This window comes from Cupressus sempervirens, chromosome 4 (genome assembly GCF_028749045.1).
Source record: "Cupressus sempervirens isolate cs-2001-9-10 chromosome 4, ASM2874904v1, whole genome shotgun sequence".
NCBI classification, from domain to species: Eukaryota; Viridiplantae; Streptophyta; class Pinopsida; order Cupressales; family Cupressaceae; genus Cupressus; species Cupressus sempervirens.
In genome coordinates this window covers 97641569-97666683 of record NC_143121.1, presented here as the reverse complement: position 1 = coordinate 97666683, position 25115 = coordinate 97641569, and positions in this window count along the sequence as shown.

The window sequence follows — 25115 nt, the reverse complement described above, 5'->3', positions numbered from 1 at the left end:
GTCATATTATTATTCTAATCATACTCTTTTGATCTACTATTGTGCTTGTGCTTGAGTTCCTTGGTCTTGGGTGAATTTTTCCCTAAGGCAAATTCTTACATGATATCAGAGCTAAGTGAGATTCTCTTCACATAGTTATTCGAGACCATTCTTGCTTTAGCACCTCAACCCAAATTTAGAGAATTTTTTAAAATTGGGAGTGTATAGAGCCAAAACGAACCTCACAATTACATCTAGAATGTCGATTCAGTGAAAATCGACTATAAATTTGCCTATATTGGGCCAAAGTTGATTTTGGGGCAAATTTTTTTAGCAAACCAACACTTGAAGGCCTGATTTGCAATTCTAGTATGATCATTATTTGGATCTATTGATTTATGTTTAGATTTGAATTTTATTCTTCTCTGTAATTATTTTTGAAATTATGTATTTTTCAAAAAAAATTGGCCTAGTAGGGCCTGTAGAGAAATTTTTTTTGTAGTAACCAAGCAGTGACACCTCAGCCCCTACAAGCCAAATATTCCATCAACATCTTCAATATTCAGCATCATTAAATCTAGGAAAATGACCTACACACATATTTTGCCAATCAACTAGTAGCCACATTGCTTACAAATTTGAGACTGAGCATCACCAAATATTTTAGTGACCAACCTACTACTACCAGCGACCCATTTTATTTGCTTTGAGTGGGCTTTCTCTTTTATTTATGTGCACAGTCCCACCCACTACACATGTGGGAATAACATTGTTTCACATCCAGCAAGTTAAAAATTCTTGCCCTCATGAAACTTCCTCTCGACAATAGTTAATTACTCCAAACTCCATTGTTGATGAGTTGCGATCCTCGACAGTCTTTAGTCTGATGCGATGTCTATTTCCTAGCCACTGGTGCCCATTAAACTCTAGCCTACTACAATAAATTTTGGCACTAGTCATCCCATCTAGTAGTAGATGAAGATTATGCCACATGGTATTCTAACACCTCAACTACATACGGCAATGTCGTACTCCAGATTGGACACACAAACACCCCTGCATAGTCAGCATTGTCCAATCACATGCCACATGTACCTACAATGCCAAAAATCCTAGTCATTAAGTTGTATGAAGCATCAAATGCCACATTTTGTTTCCATAAAGTGTGCTACATAGTGACATCATCATCCGTATAGGACACATCATCACTATTTTCATCTAGGGACCGAGTATGTTGACATCATTATTTTGCTAGTTTAAAATTGATAGTCATATGACCATCATTCCTAGAAAAAATTGAACTATTGCAATGGTTATTTGATCATCAAAGTTAACCTCATCTTTTGCTGATTAAACCCCTCTCTAGATTGATTTTTGATTTGACAGTCCGACTTTGGGAGGCTATATCTTAGTCATCTAGGCTCCAAATTAGGTGCTTTTTTTTCCATTTTGGGTAGAATATCCTAAAAAATTTATTGGTGTAATTATTTTCTAGTTTTGGTGCATAGATTTATTAGAAATTGCAAATTTTGGTGATTATACCTATCTAATCCTACATTTTGCAACTTCAAATGCTTTGTATGGGCTCATCTGGACTTAAAAATAGGTTCCTTTTTTTTTGAAAGTGTGTTATTTTTTGTCTACTTTCTAGATTTATAATTAGATTATAGGGTTGTGTCGACAAAAATCTCACTTTCAAAATTAGGTCTTTTTTTGCATTTTAATGCTTTGATATAACTTCAGAATTGTTGTATATCTAAGATACATTGTAATGTTCTAGTCTTGAACTCCATCAAGAGCTTGTAAAAGGAAAAATTAGAAGTTTACTAAGGCCAAAATTGGTGATTACCCATTGTAAATACACTACATATAAAGTGCCAAAAGGATCTTTTTTGGGGGGGGTTTCTTGATTGAGTGAAAAGGGGGGTGTTTCTTGGTGTTGTGTTCCTCTTTTCTTATTGTTTTCTTTCATTTATTACATCATGGTAAATTTTAAGTTTCCAAAATTAACACCACATTCAATCAAATATCTAGAAATTCATAACCATCAAATATTGAGAAACTTCATTATGCATTAAGTTTCCAAAATTAACACCACATTCAATCAAATATCTATCAAATCCAAAATTCTAATACATCCAAGGAGCCTTGGGATACCCTCAAAAAGCTATATGGTAAACAGTCTTAGGAGGATATTTACAAAATTGAAGATGAGGTTGTCTCCCTAGATCCTAAGACATTTTATTCTATATAGAATTTCATCATAAAGGTGAATTAATTAAAAATTAAACTTCATCATTGTGGGAGTCTTATTAGAGATGATAGGTTAATCTATTTCATTCATAATAAGCTACCATCTGAGTACTCCACATTTGTTTCTTCTTACAACACCACAAAGACTACATTAGGGGTTGCCTATCATAAACTCACTTTTGATCATTATACTAAACTATTGGATGAACAAGAAAAGAAGTTACAATCAATGGGGATTCTTAATTTGACCAAGGCTAAGGCATTGGTGGCTAATAATGAGGGTTCTCAAACTTCAAATAAAGGAAAGGGCAAGAAGAAGAAGTGGAAAAATAACACACAAGAGGATACAAAAAAGACAACACCATCATCAAATCAACAAGGCAAGTCTTCCTCAAATCCAAATAAGAAGGAAGACGCTAATAAGGAGAAGAAAAAGTGTGCCTATTGCAAGAAGTTGGGTCACGATGAACATGAGTGTTATCATAAAAATATTGATGAGTTAACGAACATCATAAAGAAACACAATGTTCCACTTCCTAATGCTTATAAGGAGAAAGGATCTTCATCTTCAAATTTAAAGGGCAAAGGGAAAAGGGCAAGTACTTATGTCAAACTCAAGTTCTTCAATGGAATGGATTCTTAACATAGGTGCCTCATATCATATGGGTTCTTCAAAAGAAGACTTTTCTTCATTGAAGAAGTCCAAGGTACTGCATATCTTTGTAGGAGATAATACAAAAATGGAAGTTGAATGGAAAGGACAAGTGCAAATGGAAAATGGGGAATTCAAAGATGTTCTCTATGTTCCTAACCTAAGCTCTAATCTCCTCTCAATTTACCAAATCACTCACTTTGGAGATGGAAATAAAGTTGAGTTCGTTCTAGATTTAGTAATGGTGTGCACTCTCAAAGATGATTCATTGGTTGCAGTGGGGAAGGTTAATCAATGGAACAAGGTTGTATTCTTTCTCCCACTTTTTCCCTAAATCTCCTTCATATTCCTTCTTGACTCAATCTCATCCACAAATCAAATTGTGGGATGAGCAGTATGGTCATCTTGTCTTCTGCTATCTTCATCAACTTTGGTCAAACAATATGGTCAAAGATCTACCTAAAATCAACTTTTCTAAGGATGAATGTTCATCATGTTTAGTGAATATGTATCTAGAGGAGAAATTTGATAAAGAGAAGTCTTCAAGAGAACTAGTTGTTCTTTAGTTGGTTGACATGGTACTAGTGGCTCCATTTGTAGTGACATTAGTTAGCTAGGGTTGCTACATACTTACTTTCATTGATGACTTTTCATACTACACATGGGTCTAATTTCTTCATCATAAGAATGAAGTATTGGATAAGTTTCTAGCCTTCAAGAGTCATGTTGAACAACAATAAAGGAAATCCATCAAAGTTCTTAGGATGGACAATAAAAGAAAATATGTGAACACAAGACTTAAAGACTTTTACAAACTTGAGGGTATTGATCTTCAGAATCCACCAACATTTAGTCCGCATAAGACAAATGTTGCAGCATTGAGGTTACAAACTCTTAAGTCAATGGAAAGTTGCATAATACAAGCCAAGTCTCTTAATCCATCACTTCAAATCGAAGCTATCAACACTGAAATCACATACTTAATAGGTCTCCTCATAATACCTTTGATGGAAAGACTCCTTTTGAGGCATGGTGCAATAGAAAACTAGTTGTGAAACACTTCAAAGTCTTGGATTCTCTAGTATGGGTAAACATATCTTCCAAGGGATGTAAAGCACCACCACCTAGGCCTTGTACTTTCATTGGATATGAAGATGATGTTAAGTCATACAAACCTATGGATCCTAAGACTCATGAGATTTCATAGAGAGGAATGTACACTTTGAGGAAAGTTCACCCAGCTTATCCTCTAATCCTCTTTGCACTTCATTCATTGTGGAAACTAATAGTGACACCAGTGATAGTGATTCAATAGATTTAGATATGTGGAATCCTATTGAAAAATATAGGGAGAGGTCATAGCATCAGCATATTCCACATGCATATATTGCCATAGTGATAGGTCCAGCACAGTAGGGTACACCTAGTCTTCTAGCTCCAACATTAGTGGATGACTTCTTGACAAATATCTTATGTTTGTTCATGGAGTTCCACATAGCAGATTTGGGAGACATCATTGATGATATACATCTTCTCTTTGATGAAGAAGATCCTTCTGTAGTTGTTACAAGGGTTCACCTTAACCCTCATATCCATTCTTTACATGATCAATCTTTACAGGTTGATATGATTGTGGATTCTTATGTACAGTAGTTGCAGGAGGTCTCTTTATCATTTGAGGAGATGGTTGGTTCTTTGGGATAGGTTCTACATCCATCCTTACTAGATTTGACATTGTTCTTTTTTAGTAGCATTAGAAGTGGAAATATTCAATATTGACATAGGGACAGATAAGTAGGTTTTAGAGGCATCATTAATCATCAGGATTCTTTCTACATATGAGGGAAGCATCTCATTGGTACCTATGATATTATTTCTTCCAAAAGGGAGGAACATTATTCAATAGTCATGGATTAGCTTCTACATTGAAGCAGCTATCACTGATTGAAATTCTTCATTTGGGGGGAGGGGACTACCTTGTCTCCTTTCTTCTTTTTTCTTTTATGGGGGGGGGGACTTTTTCCTCTTATGGGGTTTTGTCCTTCTCATAATTCTCTATTGAATATATGTATGTCTTAATAGGGGAGTCTTGATTACCCCATCCATCCATGCATCTTTTTTTCCATCTCTCTTTCTGGTGGAGGTTTTTTCCCATGAGGTTTTCCCTCTTTCTCCACTTTATGAGATATTGCATTGCATTATGTACATGGGTACTTAATATGGCCTAGTAGTTGGGACCCATTTTTCCTTTCATCCTAGCTTTCATAAGCTTAACTGCATTCCCCTAAGTTGCACTTAAGGGGTGGTGTTGGTGTAAATAAATATTTACTTATTACACTTTATTTAAGTTTACTTAGGTAAATGCATTATTTTATTATTATGAATTATTATATTATTTTTTAGGTGAGACACTTAGGAGTTTGCATACTCTTATGAGTTGTCATGTTGACAATACTGGAGTTTGCATAATTAATTGATTTGTCATGTAGAAAACATAGTTATTTGCACTCATTTTTTAGCACATAGTGTCTACAACATAATTTTTCATGCTACACCTTTGTAGGCTTATCCTCTCATTATCGCACTTACTCCTGTGCTTAATGGAGGATAACCCACACCTGGTGGACATGTGTCTTGTTGTATGAATTATCATGTTGCTAACTCCTAGTCATTCTAGAAGTATTCCAAAGGCCTTTATCTATAGGCACTCCTAATATACTTTCACATTGAATGGAATATCATATCTTTATTCTAATCATACTCTTTTGATCTACTGTTGTGCTTGTGCTTGACTTGGGTGAATTTTTCCCTAAGGAAAATTCTTACACTTTTCAGAAAGCTCTTGTTAATCAGCTTGATGCAAACACACATTACATTTACCTATGGTAAATATCTAGGATGTCATCCATGTAAACATAAGTAATTATTTTATGACCAAAATAATTCCTTAACACATTATACCTCTTTTCCTATTGTAATCTATTATGATGCGCATATTGTCTTTACTAGTGTTTAGCCTATAACTACTTTTTCACTACCTATACTTACCTACACACTAAGGTACATCATCATGACACTCTAATATACCTTCCCTTAACTTCCCATGTAATAAATATCTCTGTATCTTTTTCTATACGAAAAACCAATCTCTATGATGCCTATGAAACTATCTAACACTAGGATAATTTTCTATCTCTGACTGTAGAATCTTTAGTAGTATATTTGGACATCACATACTGAAATATATGTTACCATAAATGACAACCATAGTTCATATTACCTAGCCATATTTCCAACAAACAATACTCAATGTAAATTCTCATTCTTATAATGATCTTTTTTACAACCTTCAAATTATCATAAATTCATATCAAGCATTTCCATAACCCATTAGATTATGAGCAAAACATGAACTGAGATATAATTTGAAGTAAATTATAAATGAGATTCAGTTAGATTATCATCAATTCTAGGAAATAAAAAGAAATACAAGAGGAGACAAGATCTAGATTGGGTAACTAGACTATAAATACTTTTGTATAATCTTCTTTGAAAATATACAACTTAGTGTCAACTTCAATGAGAAAAAAGTCAAAAAAGACTAAGCCATCTAACTTTATACTTCCTTTAATGGAATTTATGGGAAAGGAAACAACTATATAGCTCTAGATCAACTCCAAATATGAAATTTTATGTTCATTTTCTAATGAAAACATAGACCCTCCTCTAGCCTTGGGAACTCATTTATAGAGGGAAAAGGACAATTTTCTTGAAAAAAACATAGTTGCAAAAAGCACAAAATATCACTACTTCAACCCATGGTGTTGCTAAATTAAAGCACAAGTGGTATTATTTATTTGATTTTAAAGGATTTTCATGATTTTTTATATAGGTACACCCATATTGAAATGAACCAAAAAGGTCAGGTATCTTGTTATGATAACTACTTTTCCTTTCCTTAAAATAATCATTTATTGTGAACTCTAGGTTTTTGTGCTTGGTGGTGGGGTAGGGTCTTCTTCAGTTTTATCCTCTTTATGCTCTATAGCAACCTCTAGTAATTTAATTTCATCTTATTGTGCAAATTGTGGGGCCACTCCTATTTTCTTAATCATTACTAAAATGTCTTTTCCATCTAATTTATGCTTTTCATTGGTCATTTGTTTGTCTTTTGATTAATCTTTTGGTGCCACCTGTGAAGATTCTGTTATTGAGGCATATTTTGTTTCTAATTAATTATAAATTGATTTGTTAGGAAATTGATTGTTTAGGCCAATTGAAATTAATTAATTCCTTTTCCTTTTCCATGATGCTCTTTCCCATCTTCTACAGTTCTCCAAACTCAAGGCAAAAAGATGTTGGAATCATAAATACTAGAGGTATTCTTATGGGGGATTATTGTAGAAACATGATTAGATAATTATCATGATGATATGTTATATTCATGACTATGTTTTTCATTGATGTCAACATAGCAGTTTTTAGTAGAATCTGATAGAAGAACATCAAAAAGATCAAGATGGTATGGACAGATCGTTGAGTACTTTCAGTAGTGAGGTTAAAGGTAGATACTACTAAGTGTATAGTATATGTAGCTAACCTTAGAAGAATAAGATATTAAGTTTGAAGAAGTTATATAAGTTTTGGTGAAGATTATTCTAAAATAGTGTTTACAGAGGCATGTTCTTGTCAACTTGTTATATCTCTTACCAAAGTTGTTATTCTGAGAAGCTAAAGTTAAAGATGTGAAGAATACATTCTAGAGATGACATAGCTTAGCTTTGTCATTATAATAATACATGTATGGAATTATATTCAAGATACAATGAAAATATTGATGTTATCACTAAGTGTAATGTTTTCTTAATGTGATCTTATAATAACTAATTGAGAAGGTGTAATAGTCGACTCAGAGAATTGTTTTATGGATTTGATATAAAGGAAGAATATTTTCATTTATCATGTAATGGAGAAGGAAATTATAGTAAGAAGCATAGAGAAGAGACTGTGAAGATAATCAAAGCAAAGCAAAGGTGAAGGAAACTTCTTTGCTGAGGTTTTATTGTGTGATCTGAAGTTTAATACTTGGATCCAAGGTTCGTGACCTAGTCTACAAAGGATGTTAATGATTGGTCTAGTTGATAGGACAAAGGAAAGAATTTAAAGTACATTGAATACAATTATTCTATAAGGAATAGTTGAAAGATTAGTTAGATAGTGATTTTGGTGATCTTCCCCTAGAAGTTGTTTGGACAATGGGTCCTTTTGTCCTCTACAACTCCAACTAGGATTCAAATCTTCTAATGAGGATTCAAAATCACCTAACAAGGACTCATATGTACTAAATGTTGTAATAGACTCCTAACTGGTTCCATCCTCTAACAAGAAATATTTATATTAGTACATCATCTTGTGGTAATTATTCCCACTAGGGTTTTCCCTTTGATCAAGGGTTTTCCTAGTTGACATATCTAGTGTAATTTTGTATGTGCATCTTTGTATAGATTTTGTTTATATTGGTTGAATGGTAAGATTAATTAAAGTGGATAAATGCTTTATTATTAGATAACTTATTCACCCCTCCTACCCAATTATCTTGTTGTATTATTGTTTCTAACAATTGATATCAAAACCAAGTTCTTGAAGATAAAGTTTAACAAATTTGGGAGATCCATGGAAAACATATTCAAGAAAAGATAGTCTAAAGTTCAATGGAACAATTATGATATTTGGAAGGAAAATATGAAGACACATATCCTATGTATGGGTTTGGGATATTGGATTTTGACAAAATTAGAAAAGATAGTCATTGCTGAAAAAGATTTGGAAACTTGTATTGAGGAAGAAAGGGAACTCTTTATGTGTGACATAAGAGCTAGAGAAGAACTATTGTCTGCACTGCTTGAAATTAAATACAACTAGGTAAAGTCATTTTTTACTTCTCATATGATTTGGAAATCTTTGGAAAATATTTGTGAAGGTGATGAACATTCTATGAAATTGAGGTTACAAAGCTGGATTGCTGCATTTCAAAATGCTAAAATGATGGAAGATGAATCTATAAGGACATATGTAGGTATGATATCATAAATTACTATAGGTATTAGATATCAAGGAGGAACCAAAGAAGATGATGAGATGATATGGAAGATATTAAAGAGCTTAATACCACAATTTAAGCTAGTAGTTCAAATAATATAGTTGTTGATCTCTTATATCAAAGATTTCACAAAGGAAACATTACCTAGAAGACTTGAAGCAATTGAGAATGAGATTAGACAGTCTGGAGAATTGACCAGAATAGAAATAGCTTTCAATGCCTTGAATATTTGACCCAGTTTATCAAGGAGAACACATGCTAGAGGAGACTTTTCTAGTAGTAGAAAATATGATGAGGACTGAAAGATAGAAGAAGGAGTAGCTCTTCTGGTAAGAAGAGAAAAAGATGGTAATAAAATATTTAAATATTGGACTTGTAATGAATTTTTTTATTTTTCCACTAGATGTCCTAAGAGATTAAGAAAAACTAGAAAGTGTTTATTTTCTAGTAAAGTTGAAGAATTTACAACAAGTATGGAAAGATCCTTGAAAGACTATGATAATAAGTCTAAATTGATTAATGAAGAGAAAGTAATAGAAGAAATAGTTTTGGAGACTATTATGGAAAGGAAAAAGGTTAAAACTGATGAAAAATTTAGGATACAAGAAATAATAATTGACTACAATTTAGATAATGAGAATGTTGTTCCTAAACCAAGGAATGATGAAGCATTCTTTGAGACTAACAATTATTTGTAGAATGAAGGAGAACCAAGGTAGAAACAAAGCTTAGAACCTTCAATAGAGCTAAAAAGTTGAGATAACAACTCCTACTTTGGATAAGAATATGACAAAGAATCATCCAATTGAGCATATCATCAAAAGAAAAGATAAAGGTGTGATGGCAAGAAGCATAATCAATGAAGAATTATGTTTGATATCCCAAGTTGAACCAAAGAGTGTAAATGAATCATGTAAACATAAAAATTGGAAATAAGATATGAAAGTGGAATTAGATTAGTTAGTAAAGAATGAGACATGAGCATTGGTCCCCAGACTAGCAAACAAGAATGTGATAGGAACAAAATGGGTATTCAGGAATAGGATGAATGAACGAGGTGAAGTTGTAAGGAACAAAGAAAGACTAGTATGTAAAGGTTACTCATAGTAAGAAGGAATAGGCTATAATGAGAGCTATGCTATTGTGGCAAGAATAGAAGTAGTAAGGTTATTCTTAGCATATGCAACATATAAGAAATCCAAAGTATACTAGATGGATGTCAAGTCAAATTTTTTTAATGGAGAACTTAAAGAAGAGGTATATATAGAATAGACTGAAGGTTTTCCTTTGAAAAATGGCAAGGAAATAGTATGCAGACTAAAGAAAGCATTATATGCCTTCAAGCAACCACCCAAAATCTAGTATGCAAGGTTCGACAAGCATTTGACAAAGCTAGGATATAAAAAAGGTATGGTAGATAGTAATCTATATTGGAAATAAATTGATGATACATTGATGAGTGTGGTAATATTTGTCAATGATATCATATTTGGAGGAAATGATGATGAAAGTGACAAGTTTGCAGAAGAAATTGAGAAGGAATTTGAAATGAGCATGATAGTAGAAATGAAATATTTTCTATGATTACAAATTGTGCAGGACAAAGAAGGAACCTTTATTTCTCAGATTAAGTGTTTGAAAGATTTATTGAAAAGGTTTGGTTTGGAAACAAGTAAACCCATTGGAGCACCTATTGTAATTGGACACAAGTTATCTACTGTAATGCCTTCCTTGGAGATCCTTGGAAACAAGGATGAAATACAAGCCAGAATTTTTTTTTTACAAGTATGAATGCACATGACAACATCATATAGGGATCACAATGATCGCAATGGAAGACTTCACCACAATCCTAGCAACCAATGAATCTCCAAATGCCACTACTAAACTGACACAAGCAAACAAAAGCCAACAATGACCACGCACATGATGACAGCTCAAAGAGATGACCACTCATCAACAAAACACCAAGCTGGGGTAAAATGCAAAATCCTAAAATTTGGCTAATCCTGAAATCCTAAAGCCCTGAAAATTGGCTAAGTCTAGATTTTTGAAGCCCTGAAATTTCCTAGAATCTTTATCTTATCTCGGAGAGGTCTAAAACCTATCTCAAAAGATTTGTCACATATATTAAAATATATCTCAAGTATAAGGAATTAAATATACATCAACTTATACTTAAACAATATATTTTAAACCCCCTAGAAATATTGTTTTGAACTAGAAAGGTGTAAAATCCAAAAGGGTGTTCAAAACCAACTTTCAAGACTTCTTTGGCCAAGCCTAACTGCCCACTATTTCTCACACAAGAAAATGCAGTGGTCTTAAATTTCACACGAAACCTTGCAACACTTCATGTGAGAAAATGCATGGCTTCATGTGAAGATCCATAGCACACTGCACGAGGACTTGCACTTTCGCACAAGGAGTTGCATTCTCGCATGAGGAACTACATTTCCACATGAGAAAACACATCAGCACAACAACAAAACAAGGCTAAAAGGCATAAAAACATGAAAGCCTTTGTAGACACTTAAAATCGTCCCTAAACACTATATTAATTAATTTTAATATTTCCTGTGACATTGTAATTAATTATTAATTAATTAATTATATTTCTCACATTCTTCTACTTATTTAATTAAATTATTTTAATTAAATGAGTTCATTCTCTTAAGTATTTAAATCTAATTTAAATACTTCTAGCCTTAATGTGTTAAGTTAATTTAGCACATGATCCTCCATCTTTCCCCCTTTTTAAATAAATTTTGTTTATTTAATCCTCACATCCCATTAATTTCTCTAAACCTATGATTAAATTAAATTTCACTTAATTTAATCTTAAACCTAACCTAGAGCCTAGCCTACACCCATCATTTTCATCATCTTAAGCTTGTTTCTTCTCTAATCCCACTTAATCATTCCTAATCATCTCCTTAATCCCCCTCATTAGCCTAAGAGTGTGCTCACACATGTGTGAGATGGCATGCCTACACACTCTTGTCTCCCACTCTTCTTCTCAAGTTTGCTCACACATGTGTGAGAAAACTTTGAATTCTTGACCATTTGCATGGCTTCCATGTCACCTTATGTGGTACCTACTTGGATGCCACCTCACCAAGCCCCCCCTCAAGCCTATAAATAGAGGGCTTGTCTCAAGCATTTGCATCTCATTCTTATTGCATTGTTATCATGTTGGTTTGAGATTTGAGTTTGCATTCATAGTTTGAGCTTTCATGGTAGTTTGAGCTTGCATTGGTAGAGTTTTCATAGTAATTTTGTAGGTTCATGCTAACCATTTGGTAGTTGATTTAGTTTGCATCTTACATTGTTCATTTAGTTTTCTTCATGAATTTGTGTTTCCATTCCATAGCTTACATTCTTAGTTAGTTTCCTTTATTGCATATCATCTTCATTCTTGAATGCTTTCAAGAATGGCTTTCTCCATAGCCATTTCTTGAAGTGTTCTTCATTCCACATAGTTTAGGATCTTAGTGCATTTTCATTCACATTTGCATTCACACTTGCACCCACACACTCAAGAGATTCATTTATTGTTGTGTTTGGGAGAGCACACCAAACATACCCCCATCTTAACACACCAACAAAGCCTCTCATGGCTTCCTTTTTTGAGCTATAGAGGTGGATGGAAGGTGGAATTTTTTGGTTTCTTAGGGTTGCAAAACCAAAGAAATCATTAGTTGATATTTATTCCTTGCATTTTGATGAATTCTTGATGCATTTTGAAGGTTTTAAACTAGTGTTTGTTTGTTAACCCATGCTTCTTGCAGGTCACATTTTCTAGCACACAACCTCCACACTGGGGCATACTGGATCCACGTAAATCAAGGAATAGACACTCGAGAGCATAAACAACAAGAAAGAGGAACATCTAACCATCTAATCCAAAGAAGTAAAGAACATACTGAAAGCAACATTGCAGTGAACAGAAATAACATTGCAATAACTGAACAACCAAACCAATTACGTGATTCCAACCAATCGTCAATAGCATCATAAGACCATCATGGATTCTAGACATCCCCCATGTGTAACATCCCAAGCCACTGATCAAATCATCAGTACTATTGTAATAGGGACATCACTACTAAAACATGCTACAATATAAGCATAAGAAAATCTAACATGCTAGTAGAAAAGCATAAGATAATCCAATACAACAATTCACATAATCTAGTCATATGCTAAAAATTTATAATATGGGAATGCATCAAATAAACTAACATCATCTAAACATGATATCCAAGAATTCCAATGAAAGCATAAATCACAAGAAAGCATACCCTAGAACCCGAAGTACCAAGTGAAAACATCCAACAATGGTCACACTAGGATAAAAGACTGACTCTATACACCAGTCCCTAGCAGTGGTGAAGGTAGCTATGCCTCCCAACCACATAGAACTCATAGGTCCACACCTGTCATGCTAAAGGAGATAATGATCTAACCACAAACACACAAAACAACATCCATGGCTAACACTCATGCCAGATAGTATGATGGTTGTAACCAAGAACCTAAGACAATGGAAGTAGTAAAGGTCCTGGTCAGACACTCAATAGGCTACTAAGTAGGGGCTGACATCATGGAGAGTCACTTGGCATGAACAAGCCCAAGCTCAAATCATGTGTCCTCAAACTTAAACATATACTCACACATTATGTCCTTGAACTTAATCAGGTGCTCACACATTTTATTATCTTAAGTTTTTATTACCAATCACACATTGTTTTAGTTATCACTTATATAAAGCTCCCTCTGCCAACCCATGGCACCATGATCATCAAGCTGCAAGATAGAAACCCCCTCCATATGCTACCCTACCCTACCCATGCTCATCCTACAAAAAATTCTCATGGGCATGCATACTCCCATCCCAACCCCAATGATCATAAATTCTAAAAGTACCACAGAAGATTGGACCTCGTTGTATATGAGCAATGTTAGTATGCTAATAGAAACCAAATTTAAATAAAGCTTCTACAAACTAAAGAAAATTCATAAACTTCAAGATAGACTAAGATGAGCTCTCAATTGAGAATAATGAGCCATTAGTGGGCTCTCTCAATGAGAAACTCTCTTGTTGAGTAGCTTTGTCTAAATAGATAAGATGTATGCTCAAGATTATGCTTCAAAAAGGGCTTCAAATGGAGTTGGAATTTGGGTGTGAGTTATGGTTTTGATGTAAAATAGATTCTTAAAATGGCATTATGACTTTACTTCATGGATTGTGATATTTTGCAAAGGGGAAGGATCCAATTTATAGGCAACAGGCTTGAGGGATTGAGGGCTAAGATGCAAGGATGGGAAAAAGCTCATGGAGGGCTCAGATCACATGAGAAGAGAGCACATGGATTGCGCTTCCTTACAGCCAATCAAGGAGTGACACATGTCATAGGGTGAGAGGATGGAGGAAAGGGGAAGGATGAGTCAACAAAGGAGGCTCAAGGGATAAAATCTTCATAAAGACCCTCATAATGGCTTCTAAGAGCAATAAAAGGGCTTGGAAGAGTCATTTATGGCCTAGTGGGCTTCATAAAGTTTTATGGTTGGAATATTTTGAAGGAGATGAGAGGAATTTCGACTTGGTCTTGATTAGGAAGGTTTTAAGCTTGCTTAGGATTGTGCAAATGATTAGAGGATGGATTAGGATGGTTTAGGATTAGCTTAGGGATAGGCAAGTGGATGGCATTCAATGAGGGTGGGTGAAGGAGGAGATATTTGTTAACTTTGGCTTGGGTTAGTAAGTCTTAACCCATGTTTAGAGAATATGACAAGGTTAGGAGGGGATTAGGATTAGGTTTAAAGACATCTTCTAGAAGAGTCTAGACTTTGGATGAGGATAAAGACTTCCTAGAATAGTCTAGAACTTCCTAGGATGAGGATGAAGACTTTCTAGAAGAGTCTAGAACTTCTTAGGATGATGATAAATTAGGTTTTTAGAAAATAAATAAAGTTTTATTTATTTCAAGGGTTTGGGTTCAGGAGATATTTATTAAAACTTTTTTAATAAACATGAGGATTAATATTTAATCTTAATTAAATATTTTGAGTTGGGATTAGGGGTAGGAAATGATGGGATTAGCCTTTAATCAAAATTAAAGAAGGGTTAGAAAATTTTGGAAGAGGTTAGTGATCTTAAGGAAATTAGCCAAGTTTTGGGCAAAAAATAATTTTTAAATTTATTTTGGGTTTTTTGGTCAATTTATTAATTAAATAATTAATAAATAAGGAAATAATGTTTAAATAAGATTTAAACATTTTTGGGAGGGATTCCTTAATTAAATATTTTTAATTAAGATAAAGGGATTTAATGGAATAAAAATAAATAAATTAATTAAATAATTAATTAATTAATTAAATAATTAATTAATTAATAAATGATGATGTCATCAGGGACTTTTTTTCAAAAAATAAAAATATTATTTTCTAAAAGATTTTTAGGTGTCTACATTTTGCCCCTCTTTGATGTGATGCTGCAAGTGGCATGGCATCAAATATAAGAAAATAAGATTCCCAAGGCTAGAGTAGAAGAGGAAAGAATGGACTGTGAGATGCCCCCTCAAGAAGGCGGCGGGGAGAGAAAGCGAGGCTCAATGGCTTCTTGAAAAGTAAAAGAATCTCAAATGAGCAAGGAGACTCAGATTGGCAAAGAGAAGGGGCTGAATTAGCTCAAACTCTCACTGTGGGAGAATGATAAAGGAGAATCATATGCACAAGAGGAAGCAAGCTTAAGACCTCAGGGATTGCAGAGGATGAAGGAGCAGAGCGCTATAAAAGGAATCCAGGATGGGGAGATGGATGAGGGGATTAAAAAGCTGATGCAATAGGATGTCAAGGAGTTAGATTGGTGGAAGATGGGTTTCGGAGATCCCTAGGACTAGGATTGTGGATCTCAAAAGATGAGGCTTGGTGGATTGATTTGGATTGGTGGATCCCTAAGACTAGGATTGTGGATCCCTAAAGCTAAAGGTGAGGAGTGATTCGAAGAGATACTGATGCATAAGCTGGGGTAGGAGAGATGAATGTTGGATATGGATGGGGGATAATGGAGATGAAGGAAAACCATTGAAGCTTTTTGAGCAGGGGGATACTTCAAAGAGAAGTACCACCATGTAGTTGAGCACTAGATTTTCTATAAGACTATTGGTTAATTGCCAAAGTTACCAAGAACATCAAGGCCTTTTCACCAACTATCCAGAGGACTGACGAACTAACTCAAAACAAACATGCAAGGATTGCCCCAGTATCACACATGAATCCCAGAGGAAGTAGTGTGGAAACGACACTGGGTAACCCACAAGCAGAAAAGAAAACAAGAAAAAGACATGATCAAGACCTTACGCTCTGATTGCCCCATTCGTAGTATACCATGATATGAAAGATCATGGCAACCTTGAGGAGTGAACAAGGAGATTTCTTGGAAAAGATATTTCAAGACCCAACAGGGAAGAGTCCAAATCAAAAGAAAGCAAAAATCCAAAAGAGAACCATTTTCCAACGAGATGGGTAGGATGAGGTACTAACGGACCAAGATCAGACATGAGGAAAGCTATATCCTACAAGGACCTATCAGAGAGCACCTAAGCTGGTGGATTTGGATGCATGATGTATCTGGCAAGCTGAACTAAGAAAGATAACACTTTGGTGACAGGAAATCTAGCTAAAGGATGCATTGGAATAGCTAACCAAGATGTGTGATGGGTGCAAGATGCTGATCAAGGATGAACTAACATGAACGCTAGATAGATACAATGGTACTAAGCTTAAGAGGATGTAAAAGATGATGGACCAAGATATTTACAAGCTAAAGCTAACCAAGATAGTTACAAGTAGGCAAAAGCTCAGGATGATAGGATAGCGGGATGGTTCAATGTTGTGCAAGATGTGAAAGCTAAGGGTGGGGTGATAGCAAAAGATATGGATTTGGCAGGATGCATCTAATGATGATGAGAGATTTGTGACCAAGGATAGCTAGAGGAGTAGGATGAGATGGCTGGATAGGATGGTGGATAGCTAGGATTAAGATGGATATAAATAGATGACATTGGGTTTGCATGAGGATATCCCAGAGCTAGATACCAATGACAAGGGAGGATGGACAAGACAAGATCTCCAAGGAATATAGTGCCCCCAATAAGAAGATAACATGTGGAAGGAGGTCTTATGATGGATGTGATAGGATTGAAGCTAGGATGGAAAAAGCTAAAGGGGCTAGGGAGATGGATGATAGCTGGGATGGTTGGCTGAAGCTGCAGGAGATAAGTGGATGGTGTGAGATGGAAGATGGAGGGTGGAGGATAGGTGGATAGATTGGAAGATGGAGTTGGATGTCAAGAGATGACCAAAAGCATGAGGGTGATAGGCTAAGCCGGGGATGGCAGGATTACACATGATGTTTGTTTGCCAAGTTTTCATCATGGTACTTGTCCAAGGTGCTTGAATTGCCAAGTTTTTACCAGTGGACGCTTTATTTTTCTTTATTATTTTTTGACTTTTTGACTTTGGACTTAGCTAGAATGATTTTTGCTTTCTTTAGCTATTTTTGGCTCATAGATGTTGGTAGGATGGATGAAAAAGGATTGGATTGAAAAAGTGGAATGGTGGGTGGGATTTTGATAGATAATGGATGCAAAGACATAAGGCTTGTGGATAAATGGATGAGGAAAATGGAAATTTCATCATTGGCACACACCTTGAGAGGTGATAAAGTAGTGGGAAAGATGGTTTTGAGCAAGGTTGAGGAGAAAATGGAGGAAGAGAAAGATAAGGACTAAAAGTAGAGTTGGAAGATGGAGGATGGGAAATTTAGGATAAGAAGCATATGGACTAAAAGTGGATTGGGGGGATGAAGGATGCTTATATGGGGATTTGGATGAAGGATGGATGAATGAGGCTTTTTGAGTAGCATGAATGGATGCCAATTGAGATTTTTCTTTGAGATGCATTTCTTTTATGAGCATCTTGGGTATTCACATGATTTTTGACTTTTTTAGCTTGGGCTTTTGTGGCCTCTTGACTTTTTCTTTGATTGGGATTAAATGTTTCTTGTTTTGAACATGTATTTTAGAAGGGACATGTTGAGACTTGGATTTTTGTGGATTTTTGGATTTATGATTTTGTATTTTGGCATCCAATATGCTTCTATTAGCCATGGGATGGGAACAAGAGCATGGAGGAGATGGAGGGATAATTGATGGAGTGATAGGGTTTAAAGGTTGGAAGGGATCCAAGGGTGAGTGCCTTTGATGATCTAGCTGGTGGATTTGAGGGGATGGAAGGATAGATTGGAACATAGGATATGGATGGATATAATTGCCCAAAATGGATGGAGGGAAGGAAGGATATGGGCCCAAAATAGATGGAAATGGGGAAGGTGTAGGTCCCAAAATAGATGGAGGGGATAAAGGATTCCTATTAGGTATGTAAGGATCCAAAATGGATGGAAAGGGTGTGGGATTTAAATAAGGGATATATGGACCCAAAATGGAGGGTTGGAGATAAGGAGTAGGATGAGGTCCCAAAATAGATGCGGAATAAGATGGATGGGAACTTTGGGGTGGAGATGGAAGGACTTGGGACCATGCAGGAATAGCGTGGATACCAACATCTAGAAATACATTTTTATTTCTTTTTTCAATATGATGTTCATTATTTGGAACACAAGATGTGAGTCCATTACTAGCTGAAGGAGTTGGAGCTTCAGATATGATAATTAGTTCTTTTTCGATGGATCTATCATCATGGATTACGGGAGATGTATGATCATGAAGCAGAGGAGATGGGAGGATAGGATTTTGAGTTGGGTGGGCTGAGGGAAAGGGATCTTGAGATGGAGTAAGTAAGATGGTAGGGTTTAGATATGGAGGGGATGGTAAAAGTGGATCATGTAGGGGAATAAGTGGGATGGCGAGATCTTCTATTCTATCAGAGGATATTTCAACATGCTTTTGGACAAGATCTTGATAGGAATGGATGGGAGTGGACGCATGAGGTTCATTATATGGGATTTGGATAATGCTTGGAGGAGGAGATGTGGATAGGATTTGGAGCGATTCGATGGGTGGTGGGAATTTGATGCTTGCGAGAAGTGGAAGGATTTTAAGCAATTTGATGGATGGTATGGGGATGATAGCTATGGGAGATGGGGGTCATATTATAGATGGGGAAGCTTCATCACTAACTACTTCACATGGTTGTATTAGATGACATGGCTTATCGACTGTTTGAGGCAGCTTTTCTTGTATTTCCTCTAGGAGATTCCTTGGAGACTCGTGTGTCAAAGGTGGAGGTGTTGGATTGATAGGAATAGTTGGTATGATGAGGGTGGAAGATTGGAAGCTCAGTTGATTGGGTGATGGAGAAGAAGCTAGGATATCAGATGGCATGACTAGATAGTTTGGAATAACTCTTGGATTTTGGGGGATGGTTGGTGGAAGGCCTCTAAGGCTCTCAAGATACCCGTCATAGTCAACAAGATTTTCATCATCATTGGAATAGGATGTGGCGAGAGAAAGGAAAATATGACCGAACACATCATGATAGGTTTGGGATTTCATGTTTTGATGATAAGTCGGATGGGGATGGGGTCTTGCATATGGATGAATATGAAAGCTCATGGTTGGATTTGGATTAAGCACAAATTTTGGATTGGCTGATGAAGGATTTCCTAGGGAGAGTCAAAGCTATATGATAGACCTAAGGAGGATTGGCTGGAGATTTTTTGCTTTCCTGTGGATGGAAGACTTCAAGGGCATGCTGTCAAAAAGTGAGTTTTTCTATCCTATGCACTGGATTGGTGGAGATTGTGTCAACTTAAGGATAGACTAATGATCCTATGGGCATGACACAAGATTAACCACTTGTGGATCCCAAACTTTAGCTCAAGGTGATGAGGGATAACAAGTGACAAAGCTAGATTACCCTAGACAAAGCTCTGTAAAAAGGATAACCTTGGTGAGGCTGGTAGATTGGTTGGATTGATGGATAGCAAATTCTAGCAGAATGACAACAACTCTCTAAAGGCTTGGGTGTGATTTTGGATTGGGTTGCTAGCTGGCTGGGGGGGATGATTTGGAGAGACTTTGGATTTGGGATTGTTCTAAAGCAAGGAACTAGATAGATTCGATTGCAGCGGGGGAGCTTGGATGATTTTCTGATGAGGCAGTGACTACACTAAGTATGCCTTGAGCTAGGAGATTTCTACTTTTTTGAGATTTTGACCAAAGTTGGCAAACATTCATTCAAAAGCTATGAACAAACAAGCAGACAAAATTTTGGAGCAAGCACGTCAAACACACCAACATCCTAGGAAGCTTTCTACAAGGATGAAATTTGTTATAGCTAGGGAGTCCTTGATATACACAAGGTACGTGAGGCCCAAATCCATAGATGAAACTAAAAAGATGTCACACAATCGAGAGGAGTGGTAACCCACTTCTCCTCTTTCACTTCTCAAGGTTATAAAGTTCCTTGAGGCTTAGCCTGAGTGACAAAATCTTGATTCCAAGAGAGGTTTCTTTCGATTCACCTCCCGGTTCTTATACTCCATCGGAATGTTGGAGTTGAGGTCATACAAGGGGTGATGAAATCCCCAAGTAGGCCTCCTAAAAAGAAACAAGGTTTTGGATCCTAATCTTATGCACCCAAGATGGCCTCGAAAGACGATAAGGGGAGAGAAGAGTTGGATGACCTTGGGCTTTAAAACCCGCTTGTTATTTTTACCAACAGACTCTTATGTGTGCTGATCTAGACTTTGGAAGCACTCATGTTTAAGAGACAATGTTCAATTTCAACTTTAAAATGTGCCAAAAAAGCAAAATCAAGCGAAGAATGAATACAAGAAGAAGAGTTAGGGTCAACAACAAAGTAAACCCATGCACCCGGAGGCCCTCCACGTCAAGTATCGATTAATTTCTTTCAAAGCATTCAAGAGTTGGTGTGATTTTTTTTTTAAGCCCAAAGGAAAGATATGTGAGACTTGATTTGTCAAGCGCGCGCTCGAAGGCCCTCCACGACAAGATTTGTCCAATTTTTATGCCCAAATGAAGTGTGAGCGAGATTAATGTGCATTCAAAGAATTTTCTAACTTAGAAAAACAACTAAAGACCCAAGTGAGTGGAGTTTGATCTTTGCGGAGCACTTGACACCCTCTTAGGTAGACCCATCCCCATAGATGGCATTGAGATTGCAACCAATGGTTAAATTGATGGGTGATTAAAGAGGGTGAGTCCAGCTACAAACTTACTCAAAGTGTCTTTATTAGTTTTTATAACTTAGAAGATTTCAAAAATGTGGATTCTTTTTATGCTCCAAACAAGATGATTATTTGATCTATGGAATTCAAGATTGGATTTGTTGTTTTAATCATGCATTCATAAAAAAAAAAACTTGATTTTAATCCATGGCACTCAAGAGTGATTTTAGTAACATGCATTCAAAGACAAGTGATTAAACATTCAAGTTTTTTCCTTTGAGCATTCAAGATTGAGATTTTATGTGTTGTTTTAAGAACTTTGAAGTGCTTTGTTTTAACCTTAGATCATTCAAAATTGTTTTGGACTCAAAAGTGAAAATGACTCTTTGGACTTTGGTTTTCATTCAAGATTTTGTGTTCTAGTTTGCATATTTTAAGCCCAAAAATGACATTCCTAGATTGTTTTGATGCATGAAAAACTTAAAAAACATTCAAAATTTTGCAACAAGACATTTGTTTGGAACAAATAACAAAGCTTTTAGGATAATTTTTGGCAACCATTTACGACTCTTAGTTTTCATGATATTTTTAAAAGAACTTTAAAATATTTGCAAATGAGGTTCATTTTATCCTTGATTGATGCTTTGAGTTTGATTTAGATTTTAGTGTGCACTTAGTGTTGATTTTGAACCTTTTGAAATGGAAACTTGAAGTTCTTTTTAAATTCCCAAAAATGAAGTGTTCCTAACTTTGCATGAATGCATCTAAAACTTTGATGTTGCAAGGATGCAAATGATTGGATTGGTTTAATTTCACTTGTTAAAATATTTTTTCTTATTTGCAAATTTTTAATTTTTTAATGGATTTAAGTATGATTTGGGGGTTCATTTCAAGCACTAAAAAGAAGTGTGTATGATTTTTCTTCCTTAAAAAAAAAAGGCCAAGATCTCCCACAAGAAGAAGAAGAAGAAGTAGATGGAATAAGAAGAATATAGAAAAGAAGAGGAAGAAGAATTCCAAGTTCTTTGTCCACCAATAAACTTGAAAAATCTGCAAACACTATGAGATAGACTATGAGTTCCTTTGTCTTCTTCATGCTCATGTGGACCTACAAAACCAATTTATACAATCCTACCAATCACAAAAACAAGAAAAATTAGCCAAAATTAGCAAATGACATAAAAAACTTGACTAAAAAAGCTAATGAAGATGACCCATGCGGGGTCCCACCGGGCGTGCCAAAATGTATATGAGCAATGTTAGTATGCTAATAGAAACCAAATTTAAATAAAGCTTCTACAAACTAAACTAAATTTATAAACTTCAAGATAGACTAAGATGAGCTCTTAATTAAGAATATGAGCCATTAATGTGCTCTCTCAATGAGAAGCTCTCTTGTTGAGTAGCTTTATCTAAATAGATAGGATGTATGCTCAAGCTTATGCTTCAAAAAGGGCTTCAAATGGAGTTGGAATTTGGGTGTGAGTGTATAGTTTTGATGTAAAATGGCTTCTTAAAATGGCATTATGACTTTACTTCATGGATTGTGATGTTTTGCAAAGGGGAAGGATCCAATTTATAGGAAACAGGCTTGATGGATTGAGGGCTAAGATGCAAGGATGGGAAAAAGCTCATGGAGGGCTCAGATTGCATGAGAAGAGAGCACATGGATTGTGCTTCCTTACAGCCAATCAGGGAGTGAGACATGTCACAGGATGAGAGGATGGAGGAAAAGGGAAGGATGAGTCAACAAAGGAGGCTCAAGGGATAAAATCTTCATAAAGACCCATAATGGCTTGTAAGAGCAATAAAAGGGCTTGGAAGAGTCATTTATGGCCTAGTGGGCTTCATAAATTTTTATGGTTGGGATATTTTGAAGGAGATGAGAGGAATTTCGACTTGGGCTTGATTAGGAAGGTTTTAAGATTGCTTAGGATTGTGCAAATGATTAGAGGATAGATTAGGATGGTTTAGGATTAGCTTAGGGATAGGCAAGTGAATGGAATTTAATGAGGGTGGGTGAAGGAGGAGATATTTGTTAACTTTGGCTTGGGTTAGTAAGTCTTAACCCATGTTTAGAGAATATGACAAGGTTAGGAGGGGATTAGGATTAGGTTTAAAGACATCTTCTAGAAGAGTCTAGACTTTGGATGAGGATAAAGACTTTCTAGAATAGTCTAGAAATTCCTAGGATGAGGATGAAGACTTTCTAGAAGAGTCTAGAACTTCTTAGGATGAGGATAAATTATATTTTTAGGAAATAAATAAAGTTTTATTTATTTCAAGGGTTTGGGTTGAGGAGATATTTATTAAAACTTGTTTAATAAACATGAGGATTAATATTTAATCTTAATTAAATATTTTGAGTTGGGATTAGGGGTAGGAAATGATGGGATTAGCCTTTAATCAAAATTAAAGAAGGGTCAAAAGATTTTGGAAGAGGTTAGTGGTCTTAAGGAAATTGGCCAAGTTTTGGGCAAAAAATTTTCTTTTTATTTATTTTGGGTTTTTTGGTCAATTTATTAATTAAATAATTAATAAATAAGGAAATAATGTTTAAATAAGATTTAAACATTTTTGGGAGGGATTCCTTAATTAAATATTTTTAATTAAGATAAAGGGATTTAATGGCATAAAAATAAATTAATTAATTAATAAATGATGATGTCATCAGGGACTTTTTTTTCAAAAAATAAAAATATTATTTTCTAAAGGATTTTTAGGTGTCTACACTCGCAAGTCACCCAACAAATGTACGTGCATGTACTCGTGTGTGGCATACCACTATCACAAAGATCAAAACACAAGGATAGGATGAGAACACAATGCAAAAGATAACACCTAACTAAAAGCAACATGGGAAGGATGGATTCTACACGAATCCCAAAGCCAATAAAACTATACATCATGAAATCACTCAATCGGCCTCACTCCAGGAGTATGGATTCTACATGAATCCTAATGAATCAACAAGACCAAACATCATGAACTCACTCAACCACCCTCAATTTGGGAGCATAGATTCTACATGAATCTTAGTGTCCATTAAACAAAAAAAAGGTCCAAAAGAAACCATAAAACTAGGTATAAAATCACTCAACCAACCACAGTGTCAGGAGTACAGATGTGATAAGCACCCCAATGCAACAAAAAAGTGCAATCGTGGTCTGACTGATATCCAAATGGATCATCAAGGTCCATGAACCACATTGTGCCAAGAAAACCCCAGAAAATAGGGTGGCATGCAAAATGAGGCAAAAACCCTAAAATTTGGGAAAACTTCAAAATTAAAACCCATTTGGCCTTTGGGCACAAAAACTGCAAAAATCCTAAAATAAATAAGTTTGAGCACTGTATGCAAAAATGGCCAGCATAACAGTGTAAAACTCGAAACCCTCATCCAAAAAAATAGGGAAATGATCATAGCCGCCCAACTGGGTAGAACTAGCATACAGAAACAGAGGGGAACACTAGTTCTTAGCCTCCAAACAAATGGCTACCAAAAATAGAAGCAAAAACAGAGCAGAAACCATAAAATAGGAAAGCCCTACCTCACAGCCAAAAGGGAAAAACAAGATTCTAGACCATAAAATAAATAGCCTATAGAAGTAGTTGAAAATCGTGGCAATTCAAAGTTTCCTCGAGCTGGATCCAACAAGCTCAATCTCATGATGATCCCATGCCTGTAGCTCCCACAACGAACAAAAAAATAAATCCTCATGAAGAATATTTTGGGTTTTACTCTCCAACTTTCTAATTCAAAAGTGAGAAGTGAGGAATTAAATTCCTTTTTGGATATTTATTCACTTTTCAAGTGAATAAACGATTAGGGTAAATAACTAGCCAACCTAGTTAAACCTTGAATCAACCCAAATGAAAATAGGCTACTCCTATAAATAGGAATTCATCTATGG